We start from the raw sequence: 21,574 nt of genomic DNA, 5'->3' as shown, positions 1-21,574 counted from the left end.
GCAAAAATTAACTCCAAATGGACCATCGGCCTACGTGTAAACCGCAAAACTATTCAACTCCTAGAAAATAACACCGGGAAAAAAACTCTAGATAAACTCGGGTCTGGCAATGACTTCTTAGATACAACACCAAAGAAGGCACCACCTATGAAAGAATTAATAAGCTGGACTTTATTGAAATTAAACATTTCTGCTCTGTGAAAGATACCATCAAGAAAATGAGAAGATATGCCAGAGAATGGGAGGAAATATTTGCAAAGGATATATAGGATAAAGGAATGTTATCCAAAACATACCTTACCAAAGAATATAGGCAGGTGGCAAATAAGTATACGAAAAGATGCTCCGTATCCTATGTCATCATGGAAAGGCAAGCTAAAACAACACCGGGAACAACGGTGAGGACGTGTAGCAACTGGTGCTCTTACACACCGCTGGTAGGAATGTAACACTTCAGAAGACAGTTTGGCAGTTTCTTACAAAACTAAACATATTCTTACATCTGATCCAGCAATCATAGCCCTTGGTATTTACCCAAGAGGATTGGAAACCTATGTCCATCTAAAACCCTGCACACGAATGTTTATAGGAGCTTTATTTATAACTAGAGGCCCGGTGCACAAAATTTGTGCATGGGGGGGCCCTCAGCCCAGCCTGCACCCTCTCCAATCTGGGACCCTTCAGGGGATGTCCGACTGCCGGATGTCCGACTAAAACCGGCAGTCGGACATCCCTCTCACAATCCAGGACCACTGGCTCCTAACTGCTCACCTGCCCGCCTGCCTGATCACCCCTTACTGCCCCCCCTGCCGGCATGGTCACCCCCAACTGCCCCCCCTGCCGGCCTGGTTGCCCCCAACTGCCCCCCTGCCACCCTGGCTGCCCCTCACTGCCCCCCCCCCTCCCGCCAGCCTGGTTGCCCCCAACTGTCCCCCCTGCAGACCTGGTCACCCCATGCAGCCTGCTGCTTGGTTGTTTGGTCGTCCCTTACTAACCCCCCTGCTGGCCTAGTTGCCCCACGCAGCCTGTTTGGTCGTCCATTCGGTTGCAATGGTCACTTAGGCTTTTATTATTATAGATTGCCAAAACGTACAAGTATTCAAGATGTCCTTTAGTAGGTGAATGAATGAAGCGTGGTACATCCAGACAATGCAGTATTATTCAGCACTAAAAAGAAAGGAACTATCAAGCCATGACAAAACATGGAGGAATCTTCCATGCATGTCACTAAGTGAAAGAAGCCAGTAGAAAAGGCTACATCCTGGGGGAGTCTCAGTACATGACATTCTGGAAAAGACAGAACTATGGAGGCAGTAAAAAGATCAATGGTTGCCAGGGGTTAGGATGGAGGGCGGGGGGGGGGGGGGAGAAGAGGGGACCACTAAGGGTTTCTAGGGCCATGAAACTACTCTGTATGATCCTACAATGGTGGACACATGTCACTATACAATTGTCCAATCCCACAGAACAGCGATCTTCAACCTTTTTTATCTCATGGCACATATAAACTGATGACTAAAATTCTGCGGCACACCAAAAAATATATTTTTTGTTGGTCTGACCAAAAAAATAGGTATCATTTTCATTTATTCACACCACACGGCTATTGTGTTGGCTGTGGTCATTTTTTTTTTTTTATTTGACAAACTCTGGGAAAAGAGGTTAGTGCCCTGACTATAGTCAGGTGTTGCATGTTTTAAAAATTATTGTGGCACACCAGCATGCCTCTTGCAGCACACCAGCTAAAAATTGGTGCCACATAATGGCAAGCGTGAACCCTGATGTAAACTATGGACTTTGAGTGATAATGATGTGTTGAATGAAGGGTAGTGGAATATGCCACCCCAAAATAGATCTATAGAAGTTCAGGACATGCCACCCCAAAATATGCTGCATTGGTATGTTGATTATTTTGACACTTGAAAAATAATAGCAAATGCAGGAAGTGGCTTTCTCTGAATATCTTATCTGCCTAAAGACAGGTCCTCCAAAGAAAAGGAACTCAGTTATCACAAATCTCCTTTCTGAGAGTTTCATCAACCAGGGAAGACTGACTCATCACAGAAGAAGAAACTAGAAGTTGACACCCAGACCAACTTTATTACAAACTCTCATCTCCCGTATATTCTTTCAAGGGCCCATTCATCTTTCCTAAAACTCATTTGCTCTCCCCCAAAAGATCTACACACACATACCCTTTCCTTATTAAAATGGTGTTCAAGCCTGAGTTCTGAGCCATCTTGGAGAGTTCCTCTTCTTCCCCTAGGTATCTCCCATGCATAAGAGGTGTATAAACTTCCATTTGGTTTTCTCTTGTTAATGTGTCTTTCATTACAGGTCTCAGCTAAGAACTCAGAAGGGTAGAGGGAAAATTAGTTTCCTCCCTTACACAATGTAGGTTCATAAACTGTGACAAATGTACCACTCCGGTAGGGATGTTCCCAATGGGGGAGGCTGTGCATATGAGGGGACAGGTAGTGTATGGGAAATATCTGTACTTTCCATTTAATTTTGCTGTGAACCTAAAACTGCTCTAAAAAATTTTAAGAACACCAAAGAGTTTTTATGTGGGTTGTATCTACCTATATTTATCAAATTTGAGATTAAAATTGAGACATTTTGAAGAATATTTTGTTAATTCACTTTAGATAATAATGAGCCAGTTATCCTATATAATAAAAGCCTAATATGCAAATCGACCGAACGGCGGAATGACCTGCGGAATGACAGGTCACTATGACACGCACTGACCACCAGGGGGCAGGAGCTCAATGCAGGAGCTGTCCCCTGATGGTCAGTGCGCTCCCACAGGGAGAACGCCGCTCAGCCAGGAGCCGGGCTCACTGCTGGTGAGCACAGCAGGGGTAGCAGGAGCCTCTCCCGCCTCCGCGGCAGCACTAAGGAACAGCAAGCAGGTGGGCAGCAAGGAGCAAGGGGTCCTGGACTGCGAGAGGGCACAGGCCGGGCTGAGGGACCCCCCCCCTCCCACCCCAGTGCACGAATTTCATGCACCGGGCCTCTAGTATGTTAAATAAAATTTTTTTGAAAAATGACCATTTTCCAAAACAACAAAAATTAGTGAGAAGAGTGTGGTGTTGTTTTAGATTTTTGCACATCTCTGGGCTGAATATAAGGTAGCTGGATTTTCATATCTACTCTGTATTCCGTCTGTTGCAGTATCACAGTAGCTTCTGGAAAACACCACTGCATGCTCATGAAAGGAGAGTAAAAATGGCAAACAGTAGCGTAGAATTATTATGAAGATAGTTTTGGCCATGCAGACCCCCTGAAAGGGCCCCAGGGAGCCCCAGGCTGTGGTGGTGGTAAACACTTAACAATCTGCTCTGTTGGGGGGAAGCTCCAGTTTGCAAAATCTGCCGATTTCTGCACCTGCACATACCTGACCTAAGTAAGAGCTCACTAACTAGCGGCTTTCCCGGTGAGAGCTGCTCCAGCACCCCCACCGCCCCTGGCACACACTGTGGGAACCACTGCTCTCAGGCTGCCGGTCTGGCACACACTGTGGGAACCACTGCTCTCGGGCTGCCGGTGGGCCTGGGTCCTGTCAGTCTTTATGCTGTCAGGGCCCACCACACATGACCCTCACAGACAGACTCCTGCTCCTGGTAAAGGACCAGCAGAGGCCTGAGGACCAACATGCCACCCCCCTCCCCTCTGCCTTCCACAGTGTGCCTTGCCCTGCCCTGGTCGGCATGCCTACGTCATCCACTGACCTTGTTCATCCTCCAGTCTGTTGCCTTGTTCAGTTCCAACTATGAAACTGAGTTGTTATTTAATCAGACTTTTTTTTTTTTTAAGCGCTTTTGTTCTGCTATACAACATGGACTTCGGGAGCTTCAGGGTGGTGTTCTTTTCTATAAATCCAGCTGAGCAGGGTCTGTCTCCTTCCTCTGAAGTTCTTCAGGTCCAGGACCCGGCTCCAGAAATGGAACCAATTCCTGTGCGCACTGACGTGAGACAGCCCCAATAATAGCACTAGAAAGGCTGACAATTTTTTTTGCCTACCAAATACATTTCTCTAATTAATTCAACATTGGAAGCTGGTTCACTGTCACTCCCAGGCAGTTATTTAGTGGAAATGAGTAACAGTGCCATTTTATTAAAATAGTTCTCCTTTGGGGATAAGAGCTTATGTAACAGGAACAGCAAGAGCTCAGGTTTTGCAAAAAAAAAAAAAAAAAAGAAAACAAAGCCATCGTAATTACTAATAGAGCTTTTTATCCCCTTACTGCCTATTCCTGCTGCTGACGGAACACGCAATGTGTTCGGCTGAGGACCACAAGAGAAAATACCATGTCATCTGTCAGAAACACCTTTAAGGGCTTCTGTGAGGTGCAGGTGTGGGGAGAGAGGGGAGGAACACAGCATGAGGAGTCCTGAATGTGTGCCACAGTCGGGAATTCCCAAGTTTCCCATGGTTTTTATCTTTTTAGGGACGATACACGGAGAGGACCACGCAGGGAGTTTAGGGGAGGAGGCTGCCACACAGAACAGAGGAGAGTGGGGGCCTGACCTACGGCAGTGGCCAGGAGAGGTCACGTCTGTGAGGCTCCGAGGTGCATGGATTTAGAAAAGGCTTTGGTGGAAGGGCTGAGGGAGGGGACGAGGAGGACGACCACCCAGGTTCCAGTCCGGAAGGCTGGGCCAGCCGAGGCAGCATGGAGAGGATGAGGGAGAGACGCAGAGGCAGCGAAGGATGTGGGTCGGGGATGTACCCAGGCGGGTGCCTTCGGGACAGTCCAGGAGAGTGGGGGTGAGTCAGAGCAGCTGACATCTGATAGCTCTCCCAGAATAAACTATACAAATTCCCAGGAATGGCCTCATTTCCTTTGTGGTATCAACGATTACTTTCAAACCGCCCAGGGCATTACAATGTTTTTCTCTTTACAAATCATTTGGCGGTTGTTTCAGTGGCATTTGACATAATCGGTTTAGTTCTCTATGTCAGGAAAGTAAGGCCTGGAGAGAGAAGACATACCAGAGAGAGCGATGGAAAATCTCGAAGGCAGGACTGCAGCGGCCGTCTTCTCCTTCCACCCACCCCGGCCGCGGCAGCGGGCCCTGGCCCCGTGTGACTCCCGATTTGGAAATTAATCCGGTCGGTGCTGCTTCCCCCAAGTAATCCCCATTCCGCCTGTGTGACGCACCCCCCCTCTCCCCCCACCGCCCAGGCCTGGGGTCCCTACTGCCAATGACTGGATGAGACAAAAACCCTCAGGGTGCAGGGGCTGCAGGGAAATGAGAGCGGCGCCTGGGAGGAGCTTGAGGACTGTGGCCTCTTTTCAGCTCTGCTCAGGCCTTGCCAGGAACATAAGAAGCCAACGCCCGGATGTTCACTTGGGATAACGGGGGCTGGGTACAAACCCATTATTCCCCAAAGCCACCGAGACCCACTGAAGGAGCCTGGGCTTAAGTTAAAGGAGGAGAGATGGTGGTTAGTGATGAAGAAGATGCAAGTCCCAAGACGCAGTGACCCAGGGAGACCGTGGCATCCACGCCCCGGGCAGCACCGGATAAGGGCACAGCCCCGCTCGGGTACCAGGCGCTCACCTGCTAGGAAGACAGGCAGTGCCTCCCTCGGGGCTGCTCTGGCCCTTGAATTCTCAGACCCTGCTCTTCCAGGGAGAACCCTTCCGACCAGGAAAGGATAAGAGGCACAGCAGGGATGGCACAAGGGAGAACTTGATGGGCTCGAAGTCCTTACAAAGCCTCTGTCTGCACCGGCCCCGAAAGGTCCGTCCTCTGAAGAAGAAACCCCTCAGACAGCAGCTGGGCCTCTGCTCCAACCCCTGCCCTTGTCCTCCTCTCCGCTAACCGCAGAGCTTAACACGACAACCCCGACCCAGCCACAGGGCGGCCTCTGGGAGAAACGGGTTCTCTTGCATGAACCTTTAACCATGCGGGCTGGACAAGGAGAGGGGCCTTGGAGAAACGCAGACGGAACGAGCCCGTTTTCCATCAGGGCTAACGTGGCCAGGCGGCCACGCAGGGACGGGGGGACACCACCACAGCCAGCCAGATGTGACGGGAGCCCACCACCCCATGGTCCCGTCCACAGCACAGCTGGCTTTGGTGTCTCCAGGGCAGAAGCTGGCTGAGTTCTCTTTTCTTTTCCTTAGACTTTCGCAGAAGAGCGTTTCTTGGACCCAGGACGAAGAATGGTCTGGCTGCGCGCTTAATTCCTTTGAAGAGAAGTGTGATTTCTCCCCAAGTTGTCAGGAAACCTCTGGTTCCTCTTTTAGCGAGAGTGCAGCTAAGCACAGCCGGTGAAGGGGCAGGGCTCAAGGGCTGCCGGGCTTCCCCACCGCCCTCCCGGGCCCTGCGCTGCTGCGCTAACCCTAACGCCAGTCTCACTCGGAGGGAAGCCTGGAATGGACTCCCCCTCTTGCTCAGACCAGCCAGAGTCTGCCTGGCTCCCAGCAAGGTTGCAGGAGACCCTTCAGATTTGCTTTCAGAATTTAGACCAAGAGAACAAAATAAAATGCTACTGATCTTCCCACACAAGGACTTCTTCCTCTTTAGGAAGCTCTGACTCCAGGACTCGCAGCCCCCACCTTCAGCCCCAACTCTATCCCAGTCCCCACTGCCTTCCAGGGCCCGCTCAGCGGGCTCCTCGAGGGAGGGGCTGTCCTCATTCACCCCCAGGTCCTCAGAGCCAGCCTCTGCCTGGCACAGGGCACTCAACCAGTGTGGTAAATCAGAGGGGAATTCAGAATTAACGTGAGGCCTCGGTGGCAAAGAGCTGTTGGAAGGAGGGCCATGAAAACAACGCAGGGCAAATCTGAATAGGGCAGACAGAGGGCAAGGGGGGTGATACAAACAGAGGTGACTGAAACCTAAGGGCTGGAACAGGGTCCGGGCCAGGATTACAGTTACTGAGTCTATGTCCAGGCTCAGCACCAGCTAATTCTCAGGCTTTGGCTCGTTTGCGTTCTGACTGCAACCATGTGAGGTTGGACAGGCCCTCTGGCCAGGAAGCAGTGGAGGCCCTCCGGGGATAAGGAGGGGATCCTCCCTGCCTCTCTGTGGTCTGCCAAGAGCCGTGTGTACAGTAGGCACCCCTGTGACTCTGAAGTGGACCTGCCTGGGCACCCATCCTGGTTCTTTTGCTGAATTAGCCATGTGACCTCAGGCAAGCCACTTACTCTCTATGCGTCTGTTTCTTCACCTGCAAAATGGTGACAATGATATCACTTTGGAAGATTAAACAAGTTAATACTATACATCAGGGGTCGGCTGGCCCACTATTTGTTCTTATACATAAAGTTTTATCAGAATGCAGCCACGCTTATTTGTTTGTAAATGGTCTACGGCTGTTTTTGACTATCCTGGGAGAGATGACCATACGGCCCGTAAAGCCTCAACGATTTATTATCTGGTTTTCTACAGAAAAAGACTGCTGACATCCCCCCACCCCCATACACACACACACACACACACACACACGCATGAAGAGCTTATAACGGTGGTAAATAATAAGTGCTAGGGGGGGCCATTATTATGAATAGCATTTGCCCCAGAGTTCATGGTTATACTGGACTACCTCCCACTAAACATTTATTCCTTCAGTTACTCACTAATTCCTTTGCTGAGAACCTACCAGTGCAGACACCGATGGGGAAACAGAAACCCAGCACAGTGGGCGGGGTTCCTCACCACCCTCACCTCACCATCCCCACCGGCCACTCTCTCCCTCACCTCCCTTCTCCCCGGCTCCAGAGCTGGGCCTGCAGACCTGTGCCCCTCATCAGATGCCACAGGTTCCTCCCGGCAGCCGTCCCTCCTCTCCCAAGTTCATCTGTACCCTGCCTTTGAACAAGCTGGGGCACCCGAATCACCTGAGTGTTGGGGTTTGTGTGTGAGGCCCTATGTAGTTTGGAAAATCCTATTATATTAGTTGGGCAATCTTAACTGTAATCATGTAATCAGACTTGTCAACTAGTCTCCCCTCAACAGCTGCCCTCATGCCCTTCATATTGGCATTTGGTACTTCCTTCTAGAAACTCCCTGATCCTTTGGCCCTGGGGACACTGCACTTTTTGGTTCTCCTCTCACCCCTGACTATGCCTGTAAGAGGCTCTCTGTGGGGCTCCCCTGAGGCTGGGTCAGCCCGCTACCCTTCATTCTTGCCAAGACACCCACCTCTTTGCATGTGAAAGGCTCCCTCATTCCCGCCCTATTTCTGAATGCAGGTGTCCCCCTCCTCACCAACATCTCAGACTCACAGTTCCATCCCCCGCTCTTCCTAACCACTCACTGTTCTCACACAGACAGGTGGACATTTTGGAAGGTGATGGAGATTCCAGTGGCCCCACAAGCAGAGGGGATTGGGAGCTCAGATACTCAGCCAACAAACCCCAGTTTGGATTTAGTTTGGAATTCGGAAGCACTTCTAAGGAGGACTTGGCAGGGCCTTTGCCTGGTCCCACTCTCCACGGCCTTAGGGTGCTCCGGAAAGGGGAGAGATCTGAGACCACCCACAGAACAGACGAGTGGCGGAGGACTCAGAAACCTTGGCTTGACCTTTCGGTGAATTTAGCTCGCAAAGGCCAGAATCATTCTAGCTGTGCTTCATCCTCCCGCAGATGCTCATGCTACCCTGCGTTAGATTCATGTCTCCAAGCTGACCACGGACATGTGACATACTGTCCTTGCCAGTTGCCCAGAGCTGGGAGAGTCCGTGGCTGGCGCATGAGTCGGTGTTCCCTGGGAGACCGATGGGGCCATCCCCTCCTCACCCAGGCCTGAGCGGAGAAGCTTCCAGAACCCCGCCGCTCCAGGCACACCCCAAATGCCCTACCCACGCATGGGCAGCCTTCCTGGAGTCCCGCTCCCAGAACGTTGTAGGGCCTCCTGACAACGCTGGATGCTTGGGGCTGGCAGGCCGGGTCAGGACAAAGGAAGAGGGAGAGCAGGAGGGGAGCCCAGAGAGGGGACCCGAGAGAAGCAGAAACTGTGAAAGGGTGACATTCCCTCACAACCGAGACAGTCAACCGTGGGAAGACTGAAGGGACCAACTAGCCAAGAGTTTCACAGCTTCTTAAAAACAGTGAAACTCATCAAACCAAATCTCCCGCAGAAGCATCAGGGGGAAAAGGGAGTGTACAGAGGGACTGGCTGACGCAAGGCCTGTTGGGTTTCCTCGGCTCTACCGCACCTGGGACAGCTCTCTGGGTCATCTCAGGGCATCCGCACTCGATCTTCCAAGATGCTGGGATGCTGGGATGCTGATGATGACAACGATAACAGTGATACCACCGTACGCATGCTACTACTTTGCAGTTGGTATTTCCCCATACAATATCATACCCAGTCCTCAAACGAATCCTGAGGCAATATTTCCATCATCGTATTTCCAATGAGGTAATGAGCCCACTTCCCATCAGGGCTAATGTGGCCAGGCGACCACGCAGGGACTGGGGGACACCACCATAGCCAGCCAACAGGTGACAACAGCCCACCAACCCATGGTCCTGTCCACGGAACAGCTGGCTTCGGTGTCTCCAGGGCAGAAGCTGGCTGCGTTCTTTCTTTTCCTTAGACTTCCGCAGAAGAGCATTTTCTGAGTTGTTAAGCGACTTGCCCCCTATCACATGGCTAGCACATGGCAGGGCAGGAACTTGGATCTAGGCTTTCTGACTCCAAGTCCAGCGCTCGTTGGTCTGTGACATGGCCAGGGGGAAATGAACTACATCCCAACCAGCACCAAAGGGGTTCTTCATGAGAGGCAGCACAGCCTAGAGACCAGCTCAGGAACCAGACCTCTGGGGTTCCGCCCCTTCTGCCATTCATTTACCTGTGTCATCTTCCCCTCATTTAGAAAATGAGACAATAATAGGACCTGCCCCTAGGCTTCGAGTTGAGATTAAATGTGCTAATCCAGGCAAATGACTAGCACATGGTGCCTGACATATAACCGAGCATTGAATGTCCATGCATGTCTAGCCTTCAGGACCAGCCAGCTTTTGTTCAGTGCCCACTGCCTGCAGAGGCCTGTGTCTCATCCTCTTGTGGGAGGGGGGTGAAGTGGGACAGGACCCCAAATTACCAGTCAGTTCCCAGTCCAGGGGGGATCTTGCCTATTCCCAAAGGACAGCAACAGTTTCCAGAGTGGTTGGGTCTTAAGAGTGTGCCCTGGAGCATGATAAAAATATGGCTTAGGACCCTTACCCCAGGAAAACAGACCTCTGTTTTGGGAGCCTATTTGTTACAATAGCTTAGCCTACACCCTAGTCAATAGATTTCAGAATGAGGATCTCTCAGTAGCAGCTAGAAGGCTGCTTTCTAACAAGCTCATGGGCTAGATTCTGTAGTCCCTTAGCATGGGAAAGGCACTGAGCTAGGACCCTCATGCAAGCTTCTAGGTCACCTTCTCCTCCTCACATCTCTCTGAACACCCAGGCTGGTGCTGGACCTCTTTGATCTTCCATCTACACTCATTCTCCTGGTGAGCTCATCTCGGCTCCTGCCAATGTCCCCTAAGGCTGACAGTGTCCCAATTTCAGTGGCCCTGGGGACACTGCACTTTTTGGTTCTCCTCTACCTGTAAGAGGCTCTCTCTGGGGCTCCCGAGGTCCTGCAGTTGGGACCTCTAACCTCAACTGAAGTCATTCCAACCACCTAACCCACACTCCACATTTGTTTACGAGGCATCTCAAGGTAACACATCCAGCCCCACCCAACCAGTTCCTCCCACAGCCTTCCTCTCCCTCAGTGAAATGGACCCCAAACTCTGGAGCCCTACTTGGCTTACTCTCCATCACAGAGAACCAAATCCTATGGGCTCTCTCCAGGCATATCGAAGCACTGCTCACCACCTCCAGCAAGACCTCCCTGGTCCAAGCACCGTCATCTCCCCACTGGTTACAGCATTAGTCTCCTGCCTCTGCCTCCGCCCCTTCTAGTCTATTCATAACCCAGCAGCCAGAGTCATTCTTTTAAACACAGTGATCCTTTCACACATGTCACTCCTCTGCTCATTCAGATTCAATGTCAGTGTCCTTAGAGCCGCAAGTAATCTGGCCTCCATCCTCTCTGTCCTCATTCCCTAGCACCTTCCTCATTCACACGCTCCAGCCACACCGGCCTAGCTTTTTCTTGACAAGTAGAAGAGCCTTCTGTTTGCTGCCCGGAACGGTCTTCTCCCTGACACCTGAATGGCTTTTCCCTCACTTCAGGCATCTGCTCAAATGTTCCCTCACATGTGAGGCCTTTGCTGACCCACATGGAAACTCAACATCCCTGACCACCCTAGCCTGCTGCATTTTTCTCCGAAGCACTTAATACCATCTAGCATCTTGTGTGTTTCCTTGGTTACTGCCTGTCTTCCCTGCCAGAACCAAGCTCCATGAGGGCAGGGGTGTTTCTTCTGTGTATGAGGTCCCAACACTTAGACAGCGCACCTGACACGTGCTCAGTAAGTACTTAGGAACAGTCTGAATGGCTGCCTAACGGCGTTCTGCAGAAAGCTGGACAGCCTCTCTCCCACTGAGCATGCCTCCCAGTGCCCACATTTTCCATCTCAACTCTTTGAAAAGTCCTGAAATCCCACTAGTTATAGTACAGAAAGCAAAGCTGGGAATGATGGCTGACTTGGGGAGGGCAGTGAGTGGCAGGAGGGGAAGGGCCCAGTCTCTGTAGGGCTTGACCAGTGTCTTTACTCCTGTGAAGTAGCTCCTGAGGTGCCACTGTGGGGAGCCAGGTACCTGGGAGGCAGGGGGTACCTGAGGAGGACTCAAAGGTAGATAGGCCAACACCTCAACTCCATAAGCATGTATGGGGTCCTTACTTTGGTGCCCACAGGTACTAGAGATCTCAAATCACATCTACTGGGGTCTTTTCCTGGAGACTTCATCGCATCAATGGGTAAGAGAGGGCAGGGCCAGGTTTCCCCTGTCAGCTCACTCTCTTGTTTTTAATATCTACTTCAAATGTTTCTCGTCTCCACAAACCTTGACCCCTCCCTCCAGCCTTACCACGAAACTTCACTTCCTACTGCTTAGAAAAAAACAGAAGTCTTCAGACCAGAACTACCTCCATTTCCTGCCACCAGACCTCCGTGTCTACCTGCACAGGGCCCCTGCTCTACCCTTCCCCTCCTAGGGCCATGGAAGAGGTCACCTCTGAATCAGGCTAGACTGTCCACCTCAGGGGTCTTTTGATGTCAATTATCACCTACCCCACCCGCTTCATCATCTAGCTCTCCCTTTCAGCTGGGTCCTTCCATCAGCCCTCAAATTATCCCAAGCTCCCTAAGATTAAAGCAACACAAAATATTCTCCTCTTTCTCGAGCATTCCTCCTACTCACAGCCAAACTTCTTGACTTATCCTCATTCTCACACAGTGGGGTGGCTATCTCCACAGACCCTTCTTCTATCCAATCCTCAGCCCACTCTGGCCTGGCTGACACCCATCAAGGCACCCAAACTGCTCTCACCAAGTCCCAATGACTCCTGGGTCACTAATGCCATGGTCAATTCTCAGTCTCATCTTCCCTGGCCTCTGTGCAACATCTGACATTGCTGATACCCCCCTTTTCTCCGTCTCCCCAACCCCCCCCCCCAGAAAACACACTTTAAAATTCTCTCTCCCTCTAGCTCCCTGGAACCACACTGTCCTGGCAGGAAAGACCACACATGAACTAGCAACTCCCAGTTGTCTCTCTCTCTGCATCTAGACCCACACACGCTACTGCCCACTAGTGTCTCCCTCTGACTCCAAAGCCAACATATCCAAAACTGAACCGATTTGCCTCTCCTTAGTTGCTGTCTCTCCAGAGCTTGCTCTTGAAGACCAAACCTTTATCTTGCTTTGTCATCAGACAATGAGCATCATTCTTGGTGATGCCTTCCCTCTTCTCCCCCACATCCAATCCGTTACTGAGCTCCCCTGAATGTACCTGATGGACACATCTCACCGACTTCTCCACCCCCGCCCCCTTCAATTCAAGCCACATCCCCTCTCACCTGGGCCACGGCAACAGTCTTCTGTAATTGGTCTCTCTTCCTATAGCTGATCCCCCCTCATCTTCCTGCCCCCACTTGCTCCTCCACAGCAGCTTGATTTAGCTTTTGAAAATGCCAAGCTATTGTCACTCACACAGTCTCCCATTGCTCTTGCAGTTTCAAATCCTTAACCTGCCCACATCTCCAGCATCATCTGTGAGCTCTCTCCCTCCCACCCCTAACTCTCCAGCCTCTCTGGTCTTTCTGCTGTTCCTCATAAGAGTGCAGAAACTTCCCTCCTTACAGCCTGCGTCCTAAGGCTGGTCTCCCTTTGCTCCCGCTGCTGTCTCTGCTGCAAACTTCCTCTCCTCCGTCTTCCCCCTTCGCACTGAGCTAGACTCATCCAAGCCCAGCTGAAGCACACATACTCAGTTAAGCCTCATGAGCCCCTTAGGTCCATTTTCCTCATCATGTGCCCTTTGTCACCTTGAACTTCTTCTTTGTAGCACTTATGATTACAACTCATTTTTTAAAATATTTTTTAATTGATTTCAGAGAGAGGAAAGGAGAGGGAGGGAGAGATAGAAACATCAATGATGAGAGAGAATCATCAATCAGCTGCCTCTTGCATGCCCCAATGGGGATTGAGCCTGGAACCCGGGCATGTGCCCTGACCAGGAATCGAACTGTGAACTCCTGGTTCATGGGTTGATGCTCAACCATCGAGCCACACCAGCCGGGCTACAATTCATTTTTTATGTAATGATCTTTTCAATATTGGTCTGTACCAGCAAATAGAAGGGAACTGTGTCTCTCTTTTTCAAGGTGCTGGCACAGAGCAAGCACTCAAATATCTCAGTGAGTTAATAACTGCCTACAATGTGCTAGGACCTTTACATGAGTTGTTCCCCTCACTCTGCACAGCAAACCAATGAGGCATGGGTGCTAATTTTATTATTCCCATTCACACTTTACGCATCAGGTCCTGAAGCTCAGGGGAATTATATAATGTGTTTGAGGTAACAGAGCTGGTAAGTGCTGGTAAGGACGCAATCTCAGGCTTGTGTCCCATCAAAACCACTACATTGCATGTCCCCTCTGCACTCCCACGGTGCTCTCACACTCACCTTAGACTCAGTGGGTGCTCAACCAAGAGGGTGGACACTATGTCATCTTGCTTGGTCCTCATGGTCACCCTTAAGGTCTACAAACAAGAATTACAATTCTTTTCTAAGTGAGGGAGGAGAATGGAATTTAAGGGGTTCACCTGGCAGTAGGTAACCATGTTGAGCTGGAACCCATGTCTTCTGGCTCCTTCTCTGGGGTGATTCTCTCTACAACACCACAGTTAGGCTCTGACAGGTGGGATTATGCGGGAAAGCTGTGCAGTACAGTTAACACAGCAGGCCCAAGACTGCTAGCCTGAGAGATGTCTTCTCACAAGGATGGCCCCTGGCTGATGTTTGGGGAGGTGGATTTGGGGAAGGTTCTCCTAACCGATATGGGGGCTCCCTGTACCTAAACTGTCTGCAAACAATGTGGTTTATGCTGAGCACCAGGTTTTCTTCTGGAAGTCTGGAAATTGGGTATATGTTGGGCAGAGGGTGCCTACACGATCAGTCCTCGATAAACACCCTGGGCACTGAGTCTCTAACGAGCTTCCCGGGTTGACAACACTGTCACATATGTTGTCACAGTCCAGTGCTGGAGGAGTTCAGCATGTCCTGTGTGACTTCCCTGGGGAGAGTCTTGGAAGTTTCTGCCTGGTTTCCTCTAGCCTTTGCCTTGTGTGCCTTTTCCCTTTGCCTATATAGCTTTGAATCTTTTCACTGGAATAAATCATCGCGGTATGACCAGATGCTGAACCCTGCGAGTCCTCCCGGCAAAGCATCAAACCAGGGCACCAGAAACTTTCTTAAGAAGAAATGAGTTTTGAAGGTTGTTTTTTTTAAATTTGTAGATTAAATCAGGAGGCATTCTGGGCAGAAGAAATGATGTGGAGAAAGTTCAGAGCAGATAAGTCAGGTGTACAGTCCCCACAGCTCTGCAATTCGACCTGAACAGAGTGGATGCTGAGCACATTGAGCATTACGGTGATGACACAGCAGAGATGGGAGCTGGAGAGGTCACGCTTGTGAGAAAGATCTAGGGTCAGTGATGTGAAATCATACACACGGAACTGCTAGTACCAAGGAAGGACTGAAAGCATTTAGTGTCTGTCTGGCTGTCCACAGCTAATCTATGGCATTGCACTTCTCAGAAAGGTCCGGGGAGTGCCATTTGGAGGTTGAAGTAACATCCCAAATTATTCCTCAACGTAAGGAAACTAACCTGCTCCACAATAATCTACGTTCCTTTTATTCAAGGCAATTATTTGACTTTTTCCCTTATCCCTTTGAAATGCCTTTGCCCACAATCCAATATCCCCATCCTATCCCTCCTGTCCAGCCCTCTTCACGCCTCAGGAATAACCCCACACACCTGTTTAATCGCTTCTTTTATTCTGCAGCTACTTAGACATACTGGTAAGCTCCAGTTATTTTCCCTTTAACCTGGGGAAGCCTGGTAAGTTTTCCTAGGTTGCACCACAGGCATCTGCCCAGCCTCTTCCTCAGATTCCCAACATCATAAAGGCAGAAGAGGGACTTTCATGGCCTGCTTAGCTCCACCCCACCCCCTGCCTCCATCCTCCAGCATCAAAGGGCCCTGGGAGCACAGCCTGCTGTTCCAAGCCATCCCCTCAGTGAAAGGGAACAGAAAGGGCGCTGGCCAGCAGAATCGCATCAAGGCAGCCTCACTCCTTATCCTGCTCTGACTTCATAGTTGGATCCCACTAAAGCAGGGTGGAGAATCTTCTTTCTTTTTGCCAAGGGCCATTTCGATATCTATAACATCATTCAAGGGCCAAAGTTATCAACTTAAAAATTAGCCTGCTGTATTTGGTCAAACATTTAATGAACTCAACCCTAATGCCTTGGCAGGGCCAGACCAAATGCTATAAGTTCACCTACCCTGGAAGGGGGCAGTTCTCTTGCTTGTCTGTTTTTAATTTAAATTTGAATGCCTTTAGGCTCCAGGGGTGGGCAAACTTTTTGACTCGAGGGCCACAATGGGTTCTTAAACTGGACCGGAGGGCCGGAACAAAAGCATGGATGGAGTGTTTGTGTGAACTAATATAAATTCCAAGTAAAGGAGTGGAGGGGAGAGCAAGAGAACCGGATAGAACAGCCGGATCCCGCCCACGGGCCGTAGTTTGCCCACGGCTGGGCTAGACATACATTTTCCACCTTCCCAGAGGCCCCACAATTCCCTATTGCTATCAAACACAAGGAGGAAGAAAACCAACTTTACCAAATACCCTCCAGACACTAGACTCTGTGTGTGTGTGTGTGTGTGTGTGTGTGCTCATTTAATCCTTCCAGCAACCCCCAAATGGGTGACATTACTATCTCTGTTTACCAGTGGGGATACAGAAGTTCATCAAAGTTGGGCAACTTGCTCAGACCATACAACCATAACCAGCAAGTCACAAATCCAGAACCGAGCCCAGGCCTGGCAGATCCTGAAGTCCACACTATTTCCAGGATGCCACGCGTGAAGGCGGTAGGTCTTGATTAGGCTGTGCATGAAGGAGGTCCCTCCGCAGCAGTGGGAGAGAACCTGGAAGGGCAGGAAGGGGAGTGAATGCACTATTAAGGTAGCTCAGGGAAGAAGGGGGGCGAACTTGAACTCAGGTAGCAGCCCTGGGGATAGACAGATCAGGATGGGCTGAGGGAGACAGGCTGGGGTGACTGAGGGCAGCACCGATCTCTGGTTAGGGAGAACTCAGGGGAAGAGGTGGCTTGGGACAAGTATCTAAGGGGGTCCTCAACCATCACAGGGAAGATTTTGTGTTTCACAAATCAGAGCGGCCAAGAAGAGAGCTGGGTGAGAGACTTGCTCCTCCTTTGCTTTCCTTCAGAGTGGTGGTTAGCCTTCGGAGCAGAGGGGAGCTCCAGGGAGAGGAGCCCAGGGAATAGCAAGCCAGCTGAGGACCCAGCCCCACGTGGGCGCTTGCAGGGCGGGAGGAGGATGAGAGGCTCGAGGTCACGAAGGGCATGGCGGTGGGGACAGTGTGGCACCCTCCAGGGAGATGGGCAGCAGCTGCGGAGCAGGCTGGCGACAGAGGATTACCAGGCCCTGGAAGCCAGGTCCCAGCAGCGCAACAGGTGCACGCACAGGTGCAAGGCTGGCTGCTACTCTAGAAGCGTGTCAGTGAGGGAGAGGACAGGGGCTGGGGACACATGGGGCCTTATGCTTAACACAGCATGTGTACGGGGGGATCAGTTTTAAGACAGCAATGGCAGGAACTGTCTTGTGTCAGAGGGAGGAGAGTGCTGAATCAGGCATACACGTGGAGAAGGGGCTGTCTCTTGGTGGGTGCTCGGGACAGGAGAGAAAAAAGCTGTGGGGGACACTCAGGGATGCTCTGAACCGATGAGAGGGGACGCTGATGGAGCACATGACAAAAATCGAGGCTGAAGATCTGCAGAAAGTAAGATGGGTTCCCTCCCCACACACCCCAGGAGGGATGCCCACTAGCTGTCATTTAACACTGGGCCGGAAAGGAGGTGGGAGGAGGCTGAAATGGTAAAAGGGAGATAAATAGTGGTGGGAGGAGACTTGACTTGGGGTGGTGAGCACAATACAATATACTGATGATGTATTATAGAACTGTACACCTGGAACCCATGTAATTTTATTAACCAGCCCCCCAATAAGTTCAATAAACAAAACTGTAAAAAGCGCTGGGCCCACAGACCTCGCACCCATAAGCGGGTGAACCTGTTCTTGCTACAGCGCCATCCACGCACCGCCACCGGCTCCAGACAACAATATGCAGCGTGTGCTCAGCACTGTCGTTGCAAGTGGACTTGACATTTTCTGTCAGGAGTGAGGAGTATTTTCACTTCTATTTTCTCCCTGGTCCTCCAGCCACTTCCTCACAAGACAGGGCTTGCGGGGACCATATGAGTCAAATACTGTCTGACCCTCCAAATAAATCTGTCCTCTGGGCAGAGTGGCACACTCCCTGGGGTCCAACCTCGGCCTCAGCAGTGGCAGGAGCCCACCAGCCCCGGGGATGACTTCTGGCCCGTGACATGTTCCCCGCCACCCCGACACACACAGAGACCACCTACTACACTCTGCTGGGGTGAGAGCTCCTGCCCCAGAGAAACGGCAGAAAAGTCACCACCTGTGCAGGAAAAGCTCCTCAGAGACTGGGCTAGCCACGGCTCCCCCTCCCCGAGGGCTGTCAGCTCTCAAAGAGCCCACCAGTGTCAAAACACCAGGCAGCCTTTTATGAATGATGTTCTGGTTCCCTCACACCCCTCCTGCCCACAATCCCATCTTCCTTCAGCCCAAGTACTATGAGGAAAGCACAGGGATTGAAATCAGCAGACTTGGGCCAGGGCTCTGGCCGGGCCCTGCATGCTATGACATCTTTCTGAGCGCCAGCTGGCAACCAGGGAAGCAACAGCATGCGCATCTCTCTTCTCTCAGGAAGGCAGTGAGAAGCTCAGGTGGGACAGGTTATTTGGAAATTGTTCGGTGCTATTCTGAGCTCTGGGATCTAAGCCGGTCCTGCTGGCAGCTCAACCTCTCTCCGCAGAGCCCCACCCTGCACATGCTCCCAGCCACCAGTCCCTGGCAGCTCAGAGCCCGTGGGAGACACATCTCAAATGAATACAATGCAAACATTTGTTTAGGCCTACTCTGCATCAGGTTCCAGAATACCAGCAGGAACAGACACAGAGCTGCCCCCAGCACGCCCAGCTCGAAGGGCTGGGAGAGTGGCTGTCTATTCACGTGGTGGCCTGGGCATCTACAGGAGAATCTGCTCCATGATGAAGAGACAGACCTCACAGGCACTGCCAGAGTCAGGGTCCCCTTGCTGACCCCTGGGACTGAGGAGCGGTGGGCAGATTCAGCTCTCTGAGAAACCAGGGTGAGGGGCCTGGGGCAGAGGAGCCAGACACCTTCCAGAGCCCGGCCTGGCCCAGCGGTGGAGCCTAAACTGCCGATTACACTCCATGCTGCTCCGTCACTGCCTGGGAAGTGTGGAGAAGAAGCCTGCTCTGGCCTGACTCATAAGGGTATCATGGAGGGCAAAATGAGAACAAAAGGACAAGAGCAATGGGAAAATGCTTTCAAAAGGAAAAGGCTTTAAAGCAAGGATTTATCATTTTTCCTTCAGGGTCCTCCCCGGTCAAGCCGAGATCATCACCGAAGGCCTGTGCGAATGCTGCCGAGCCCTGCCCCGGGCTAGCCTATCAGGACTGACTGAGAGGCTTCCATTCCAGCTCCATCACTCTGCAAACCATCGCCACTGGACTATGCAAGCCGCCAGTCAGTCCTTCCGGTGGAGGGGGCCCATCTCCATACCATATTCTTCCCACTGCCCTGCCTCCCACAGCCAGGGTACCCCGGTTGAGGCTTGCTGACAGACTAAAACAGTGACCATCCTATCCCCACTGCCCCAGACCTCGGCCCAGAGGACCTGAGAAAGTCACCTCCTCCATCACCTCCCCTCCAGCAGGACTTCCAGAAGCTGGCTCCAACAGGAGACTGTCTCCTGCCTATGGCCAAGACCCAGAGAAGGGGACTCCAGGATCCGAAACCCAAACCACTCCACTGAGTTCAAAACAAACAAGAAGAAAAACTTTTTTAGAGAGGGTAGGCATCTTCTGCTTCTCTCTCACAGTCATTTCCTGCAGCAACTTCTGTCTCTTGCATTCACATTAGAGTTGGGAGGTTCTCACCCAAACCGTCAATTGTGCCAACAGCCCTGTCCCTGGCAGTGTGTCTAAGGCAGAGTGGGCAGCTGCACTCTGGATTTGAGAAGGCCTAGACAGCCTTTCCCCGCCTGAAATCATTTCACACACACCCAGCACGGTTCTGTTCCCAGGAGGACTTCAACCCATTTTTTTTTTGGCATGTGACGTCTTCCTCAGCCCTTTTAAAATGCAAATGTCTCTGATGGAAGGAAGCTTATTCCACTGGCCCAACCCCAGTTCCCACACAACACCTGTGCCCAAATATGTACTGAATTAAGTCGGTTACTGGATGCCTGTTCTCACAGGCACGGGTCAGAGCCCAGGGCCGTGGAGGGTAGGGGGTGCAGAGGGGCAGCCTGGGCATGGAGCCAGGCCTCACTTCACCAACCTCAGGCGGGCCCAGAGCTGGCCAGCCTGCCTGCCACAGCGAGATAACTTGAGTTCCGATGAAAGTAAATCTGAAATAGCCAAATAAGGAAACTCTGCAGGAGGGTGCAGAACCAGCTGAGAAAGTCTGCAGTGGGGTGAGCAGTCAGGAACCGTGGTCCCAGCCCTGGCCGGCTTGGTTAGAGCGTGGGCCTGGGAACCAAAGGGCGGTGGCTTAGATTTCTGATCAAGGGCACATACCGTGGTTGCAGGTTGGATCCCTGGCCCCGGTCTGGTGTGAAAGGCAACCTCTCTCTCACTCTCCTCTCCACACCCCTCCCTTCCACTCTCTCTTAAAAAAAAAAAAAGGCAAGAAAAAGGAAATCAATGGAAAAATATCCTCAGGTGAGGATTTTTAAAAAAAGAACGAGGCCCCACTATTCATTGAACATTCTCAGAATTGCCAAAACCCCGCAGACGGGTAACACGGGGGAGGCACTGTGGTGTGGAAAACCCGGATGGCACCAATTCTCTGCCTGTCCCTGGGAAACTCATTCACCTCTGAGTCTTGGTTTCCCTCCAAGACACCTTCCTTTGAGGTTTCCATTCATTCCAATATTAAAGTTTCATTTCATCCTGGAGTGCTCTGGTTGGAAAGTCTTGCAAAAGTGGAGGTGATGCCTAAGGGTATAGAGAAGGATCCAGGGGGTTGGGGTGCGGGTGTGCGGGCGCACCCCAACTCGAACCTGGCCCTCCAGCCCACAACCGCGCTCTAGAGCAGCTCCCCAGCCCGGGACCCGTGTCCGTCCTCGCCACACCCCTCCTCTGCGAAGCAAGCCCTCTCCGTGCCCCACCCCGCACCCGCTGGCCTTCCTGCGCCAGGCGGGGACTCGCCCGGGGCCCCAGCAGCGGGGCGCGGGGCGCGGGGCGCGGGGCGCGGGGCTGCGGCACTTTCGGTTTCAAAGTACACGGGACCAGCCGAAATCGCTCCCGAGTCCCCTCACCCCAGCCCCACAGCCGAGGGCGCTTCACCCCGGGCGGGGCCTGCCGGGACTCACGTGTGGCTGGGCGCGCTGGGCTCCGCCGGCGCCCGTCCGCAGGCGCTGGGCTCCTCCGGGCAGCAGGCACCGGCGAGACCAGCGAGGCCGGCGAGGCGGGGCGCTCTCAGCCCCCAAGCCCAGCGCAGGGCCCCGCCCTCGGAGGAGGAGGGGAGGGCCCGAGACGGGGGGCGGGGCCCAGGGCGGGGCCCCAGGGAGCAGTTGGAAAGGTGGGTGCAGGATCCAGACCCTCAGATGCATGGGACTGGAAGGTAATGGGCAGGAGTCCCTGAGTTACCCAGGGCAGATAGAACTTTTTTTAAAAAAAAATTTAATTGATTTCAGAGAGGAAGGGAGAGGGAGAGAGAGATAGAAACATCAATGATG

At 52.0% G+C, this 21,574-nt stretch overlaps 1 protein-coding gene across 3 annotated transcripts in view; it reads right to left on the bottom strand.

Annotated features, from left to right (window-relative positions):
* The window catches only part of TRAF5 (TNF receptor associated factor 5), a 43,219-nt gene extending 21,909 nt beyond the window's left edge, over positions 1-21,310 (bottom strand). For 2 of the 3 annotated variants that reach the window (XM_080648446.1, XM_080648448.1), the window contains exon 1: positions 21,209-21,310. The gene's annotated coding sequence lies outside the window, so the exon portion shown is untranslated. Of the gene's footprint in view, positions 1-4,999; positions 5,064-21,208 lie in introns of those variants that run through there. The other variant, XM_080648447.1, reaches the window with a different exon arrangement.
* Positions 21,311-21,574: the final 264 nt, after the last annotated feature.

This window comes from Plecotus auritus (assembly GCF_963455305.1).
Source record: "Plecotus auritus genome assembly, chromosome: 12".
NCBI classification, from domain to species: domain Eukaryota; kingdom Metazoa; phylum Chordata; class Mammalia; order Chiroptera; family Vespertilionidae; genus Plecotus; species Plecotus auritus.
This window is presented reverse-complemented; position numbering and strand designations above follow the sequence as displayed.